Source organism: Sinocyclocheilus rhinocerous, unplaced genomic scaffold (assembly GCF_001515625.1).
Source record: "Sinocyclocheilus rhinocerous isolate Xijiao unplaced genomic scaffold, SAMN03320098_v1.1 scaffold1160, whole genome shotgun sequence".
Classification (NCBI taxonomy): Eukaryota; Metazoa; Chordata; class Actinopteri; order Cypriniformes; family Cyprinidae; genus Sinocyclocheilus; species Sinocyclocheilus rhinocerous.
In genome coordinates, this window is record NW_015635060.1 from 232,414 (window position 1) to 239,555 (window position 7,142).

Here is a 7,142-nt window from a genome sequence, read left to right on the forward strand (position 1 = left end):
GGTTTCCCATCTACTGTAAAGTTTTCGCTGCGTTCACCACTCATCACACCACAGCCGTTTCCTCCAGCGAAAATCTAGCCCTTAACACATATGAACGCATACTTTATAAAACGATCATGTTGGTATTTTCATTTGAAATTATAATATTTAATATAAAACATATTACAGTGCATGTGGCATACCATACAGTCATTCACAGAACTGATTAAAGACAGACAGCACTCAATCAATTCACTCAGTTTAACTAAATATCAGAGTGAATGACAGAGATACAGTAGAAACATTATGTGTGGTTTTGTATTTAATATCGTTTTGTATTAAATAATGACCCAGATCCTGTATCTGTGCAGTTCTTTGTCATAAATACAGTTTACAAAAGGTCACGAGGGAGCAATGGTTTCCCATCTACTGTAAAGTTTTCGCTGCGTTCACCACTCATCACACCACAGCCGTTTCCTCCAGCGAAAATCTAGCCCTTAACACATATGAACGCATACTTTATAAAACGATTGTCTTCGGAGGCGAAGAGGTCGACCTCTGCCCTGCCGAAAACTTACCAGATCATCTGAACCGTCTGGGGATGTAGCGTCCATTCCCCTGGAGCTACATTGTCCCTTGACAACATATCTGCTCCCTAGTTAAGTCTGCCTGGCACATGAACCGCTCGTAGTGAGAGGAGTTCTCTCTGTGCCCAAAGCAGGAGACGTCGAGTCATCCTGTGAAGGGGACATGACCCGAGGCCGCCTTGGCAGTTGATATAGGCCACCACTATCGTGTTGTCTGCCAATAAACTGCCATAATTTCAAGGCAGTTGATATGTAGGCGTCACTTGTGGGTCGACCAGGAGCCGTACGCCGGGTTGCCCTTGTACAGACTGCCCCAGCCTGAGCCGGAGGCATCCGTCGTTACCACCTTCCTTCTGGAGGTCATTCCCAACTGCATGCCTGACTGATACAGGCGAGAAAAACATAATAGCGGCCCAGGCGCCAGGCGTGGGACGGAACGCAGTCTTTCAGCCAAAGCTGAAGGGGCCGCATGTGAAGCAGGCCCAGGGGAATAACCGAGGAGGCAGCTGCCATGAGGCCGAGCATCCTCTGAAATGCCCTCAGAGGATGTGCAGTCCCCAGCCTGAAAGACGCCACCGCTCGCTGGATAGTCAGGGAGCGTTCCGGCATAATCCAAGCTCGCATCCTTACAGAGTCTATGACTGATCCCGGAAGAGACACTCGCTGTCTGGGAATCAGAAAACTCTTGGCTGGATTGATTTTCAGCCCAAGATGCTCTAGGTGGTTGAGCAACAATGACCTGTGAGCGATAAGCTGCCATTCTGAGTTGGCTAGTACTAGCCAATCGTTGAGGTAGATCAATATGCGGATTCCCATCTGTCTTAGAGGGGAAAGAGCCGTGTCCATGCACTTCGTGAAAGGAGAACCGGTCTGAGCCTGCTGTCTTTTGTGGTAAGAATCGGCTGTAGAAGCCTGACACCCTGTTCGCCAAGGGGACCGTTTCCACGGCACCCTTTGCAAGCAGTGTTTGCACTACGGCTCGAAGAACATGAGATTCTGTCCTACATGAGAATTGTCCTGCACTGAAGTATGCACAACACCTCTGAATACAGGCGGCCTGCGAGCGAACTGAAGTGAGTAGCCTCGTTCTATAGTCTTTAGAACCCAATCTGACACGCCGGGAATGGCTTTCCAAGCCAGCAGCCGAGCGGCCAGAGGCTCTATTTTTATTGATGATGGCTCGCCGCCCGAAGGGGGAGAAATGACGTGTGAGTGTAGGAAGAGGAAATTTGCTCTTTAAGGTATTTGGGTCCGCTATCACAGCGGTAGTGTTTCGTGGCACATGCTGAACTGGCATGACGTGCCCCACTAAAAAACCTCCACCGCTCAGAGGTGCTTGAAGGGGTGGGGAATGATCGCAAGCTTTCTTCGAGGGGGTCCCGGCATTTGCGAGAACTTGCCCTCTCCTCTTCCTCTCTGCACGCCGATCAGGACGACTTCTTAGGCTCAGGGTCCAGCACTACACGAGGGCGGGGACCTTGGCGCTTCGGGAAGGGATACCTCCTTGCCGTCCAGGGGCGCTGTTGGATGTCAGGCTCCAGCTTGTGCGAGAGCTGAGATTGCGCTGTCTTTGCAGGCTGCTGTGTGGACGTTGGCTTGGGGCGGCTTGAAAGAGTCGCCATGCTGGGGCACTTAGGCAGGAAATGATGCAGCGCTTGTGATGTCTTTTGGGCCTCATTAAAGCGCTCAGTGAAGCCGTCAATGACAGGGTCGAAAAGTCCCTTGGGGGAAACCGGGGAATCGAGGAAGGCCATCTTTTCGGCTTCCCTGATGTCCGTTAAGTTTAGCCATAGGTGGCACTCCAGCACCACCAGGCTAGCCACGGCCTTGCCTACTGCCTGTGTCATCACCTTGGTAGCGCGTGGGCCAGATCTGTCACCGTACGCAGCTCCGTGAAGGCGCCAGGATCCCGGCCAGACTCATCCATGTCTCTGAGAAGTTTGGCCTGAAACACTTGAAGCACAGACATCGTATGCAGGGTTGAACTGGCCTGGCTAGCCACTGCATAAGTCCTGTTGGCTAGGGCTGACGTCATCCTGCATGGCTTTGAGGGGTGTGCTGCAGCTTTAAGTCCGCGGCTCGACGGTGGAAGAAGGTGAGCAGCCATCGCCTCTTCCAGAGGGGGGAGCTTGCAATACCCCTTGTCCTCAGCGCCATCAACGGTGGTGAGAGCTGCAGCAGTCGAGGAGTTAACACGCGCCGAGTACGGAGCCCGCCATGTTTTGGTGAGCTCGTCATGCACCGCAGGCATGAAGAGAGCTGGACGCTGACGGGAGGAAGGATGACGTTGTCCCTTCTGGAACCATTCATTGAGGAGGCCAGGGGCGGGCTCTTCTGGGGCCGACCACTCAAGGCCAAGTTCCTCCACAGCGCGCGTGAGAACGTGGATCAGCTCTGAGTCTATGCTGGGGCGCGTAGACTGAGATGGAGGGGGAGCTTCAGGCTCTTCTCCGTAACACGCCCACTCGTCAGCGTCAGATGCCGTCAAGGACATGGAGTCGTCGACAACCACCTCTTCCTCAGAAGCGCTGAAGGAGACCAAGCCACTCGCATCCGACGAGGGGCGCTGATCCTCGCGTACAAAGCACACCGGCGGCATGAGTCGCTGCGGGGAGAGTGAAGCGCGCGGGTGCTGGGTCGACGCCACATCACTCGAGCCCAAGAAGATGGTTCCGCTGTTCCGCTGCTTCTTCCTCTTTGGAGAGAAAGGAGTCGGGAGAACAGAGTGGGGAGGACCGCCTTTGTGGAAGAAGGCGATCCGCGAGGGAAGACGGGCGAGATTCATGTTCTCGCAGTGAGAACATGAAACCTCGGTGAGTGCAGCCGACACACTCGTCGTGACCGTCAGCTTCGTGCAGTGGGTCCTTGCATGAGCTACACTCGCGAAGTGACATTTGAAACAATGCGCTTTGAGAAATTGCTCAGAAAATGTGTTCTTTTTATCCAGCCGGATGGCCGCAGGGGAACTCCTTCCACTGCAGTGGCTTGGTTCAATGGCGGAAGAGCAGGCTGAGCTTCTTGCTTCGGCTTCTTGCTTCGTCGCAGAGTCAGCGAAGAGATGGTCTCATCGCTGAAGGAGACGATTCTGATGAAATGGTGCTCAGGGCCGACTTATATAGCAGTCGGCTCCGCCCCCTCTGGCGGCTCGAGCGCCATTGGTTTTGTGCAACTACACAAACTTTAACAAATCAGGGTTCAGTAACAGAGAAAACCACACGATATCTCAAGTCTCTATTGCCAGATCCAAAAAGAGAGTGCTGGAAAAATCTTACAGAGTTTGAACACAAAAAACACACCAAAAACTGCATGGCACATGACGTTTCATTAAATGCACATATTTCATTCTTGAAAAGAATGAAATCACAAAGCTGTCACAAGATAAATGGAGATTTCAAAATTTCACTTTTTATTGGCCAATATTTCTCATCTGTCATCAATGCAGATTTACTCACATGGAGAACTCAGAGAAGATGGGGACAGGGAGATGCCAACCCTGCCATTAATTAAAAATTCATAAAATTCCTCTATGACTCACATGGGAATGTTGAGAGGAGGACATTGATTTCTTTCGACTCTCTTGCATAAATTTCATGCACCATCAAACACATCATATACAACTTTTATGCACAATGGAAAGTAGAGAATAAGATATTGTTGTGTTCTTAGTCATCATTATTACTTTAATGACCTGTCTGAAATCCTTTGAAGTGATCCTGACCGTGACCCTATATGAAAGTTAAAGATGAAAAAGTATTATTTATTTATTGTTCGAGTGCAGATAATAAGATAAAATCCCCATAGCAGTGTTTTATATTTTATTTACATTACAAAAAAGATCTCTTAAGATAATAGTCTTTAAACATATTTAAAAAAAATGTATTACAGTATATAAATAAAAAAAAAAATAAAAAAAAATAATTTAATCTATCTTTATTGACAAGCATGTAGCCATTTGTTCTGCATGAATAAAACTGAATAGTATACAGTATGACTCATTAAATAAATCCCATATTTCATTATAGAAGATGTTTAGATATTGATGGAAAATGAACATACAACATGAAATGCTTAAAGAAAGTACACACTTGCATATATATATATATGTGTATATATATATATATATATACTTGGAACAGGAACGTTGCGGAAGCCCCATCCTTTCCGAAGGTTTCGGAAGCACTTACACATATGAACAACCGTTTAGGTGCATATGGAAGATTAGAGGTGATTATAACCCTCTTGGAAATCTGCCGGGGAAACACGGGCTCTGAGGCTATACCGTGGATTTTACACATATGGGATCCACTTAGGTCTCTACATATGGAACCCAGCCCTCAACCGGTTCTCACGGATTCATCGAGTGATGGCCTGGCGCCGGACGTCCGCCACGTCTGGCTGCCGAGGGGATGGAGGAGCTCGACAGGGTCTACAGTACGGACACCTGCTGAAGTGGTGTCAACTACCTCCTGGGGTAGGTCACCAAGAACCTCCGCGTCCCATCCAGGGACCAGACATGAAGTTTCCAGAGGTCTGGACGAGAGGAGGTGACGGGCAAGTTGCGACATGTGATGGGAGCATAGACCACCTTGTCGGTTGATGTACACAACGGTCGCAGTGTTCTCCGTGTGGACCAGCACGTGCTTGCCTCGTAAGCGCCCTCTGAGACGGTTCAAGGCAAGACGTACTGGTAACAACTCTAGGAGGTTGATGTGCCAGTGCAGTTGGGGGCTCGTCCAAACCGCCGACACTGCGTGCCCATTGTACATGGCCCCCCAGCCAGTGGTGGAGGCATCCGTGTAAACCACAGCATGCCTAGAGACCTGTTCCAGGGGCACTCCTGCCAGGAGGAACGCAAGGTCTGACCACGTGGTGAAGGTTTGGCGGTAGTCCGGTGTGACTTGGACCCGGTGAGTGCCGTGTAGCCACACCCACCTCGGGACACGGCCATGGAGCCAGTGTTCAAGTGGTCTCATATGAAGCAGCCCCAGCGGCGTGACTGTTGCTGCAGCTGCCATATGCCCCAGGAGCCTCTGAAACTGTTTCAGTGGGACCGCCGTCCTGCTCTTGAACATATTCAGGTAGTTCAACACAGACTGAGCACGTCCCTGTGTGATGCGTGCTTGACCGATTCCAACTCCATACCGAGAAAAGAGATCCTCTGAGTCGAGGAGAGTTTGCTCTTTTCCCAGTTGACCTGAAGGCCCAACAGGCTGAGGTGCGAGAGCACCAAGTCCCTGTGTTCGCACAACTGATCCTGAGACTGAGCTAGTATGAGCCAGTCATCGAGGTAGTTGAGAATGCTGGAGGGACCGGCTCTATCGCATCCTTCGCCAGTAGGACTGCGATCTCCGCACACAAGACAGGAGCATCGTCCGCCTTCACTGATGTGAAGTGGATGCCGCTGAACTTGAGGGGATGCCGGGCGAACTGAATCGCATAGCCGAGTCTGATGGTCCGCAGGAGCCAGCAAGACGTTCGGGTAGCCAGGCACCCAGACACCATACAAGCTGGACCAGCGGGACCACCGACGTACCCGCGTTGGGGCAGCAAGGTGGAATGTTGGGACCCAGTCTGTTGGGCGGACCGAACAGGGGTCTGAGTGTGCGGTGCAACGCTTACCTGGTTCCACAGTTTGGCAGAGGGTGCGTGAGTAGGGCCTTTGAATGACGCTCTCGAACCACCTGCTGCTGCATGCTGGCGAGAGAGAAGGATGAGTGTGGTCCGGTGTTGGTCCGTCCGTGACTCTCCATGCCCTCTTGGGACCCAGAGAAAACTGCTCTCTTTTTTGGAAACCAGATTCTCCACCCGGCCCTCCTCCGGTGGAGGGAGAGGTGCATTCACCATCTCCCAAAGAGCAGTTCCCCCTCTCTCTGGGTCGCCCGTCCCAGGGCCTCTTGCTCTTCCGCTCACCGCCAGGTTTGACGGGGGCCTGGAAGGGTGGGGCGGCCTGCCTACGCCCAGCTCCACGGCGCCGCTTGCTTGAGGCTGCTGCGGATGAGGTGTGGGAGCGGGGGTGGATGCCGGGGCCTGCCCTCGGCGATGAGTAGGCTGGGGTGCTGCAGCCGGCAGACGGGTGGAGGCAGCAGCTGCCCGCCGGGGCAGGACATGTCAGATTGCCTCAGCTGCTGGGCCACGTTCTCGACTGCGTCGCCGAAGAAGCCGGTCTGGGACACAGGAACCTTGAGGAACCGAACTTGTCGGCGTCCCTCATGTCAGCCAGACACAGCCAGAGATGGCGCTCCTGGACCACAAGTGTGGACATCGCACGACCCAGAGAACTCGCAGTCACCTTCGTCGCTCTGAGTGCGAGGTCAGTTGCGGTTCGGAGCTCTTTCAGAACTTCTGGATCGTGACCACCCTCGTGCAGGTCCCTCAGTGCTTTAGCCTGAAGAACCTGCAGTAACGCCGTAGCGTGTAAGGCAGAGGCAGCTTCTCCACAGGCCACATAAGCATCGCCGGACAGACCAGACGAGTACCTAAAGACCCGGGAGGCACGGTTTGCCCTGCTGGGTGGAGGCGGTATCAGGACACAACTGCATCGCAACCGACCGCTCCACCAGGGGGACCCCCGTATAC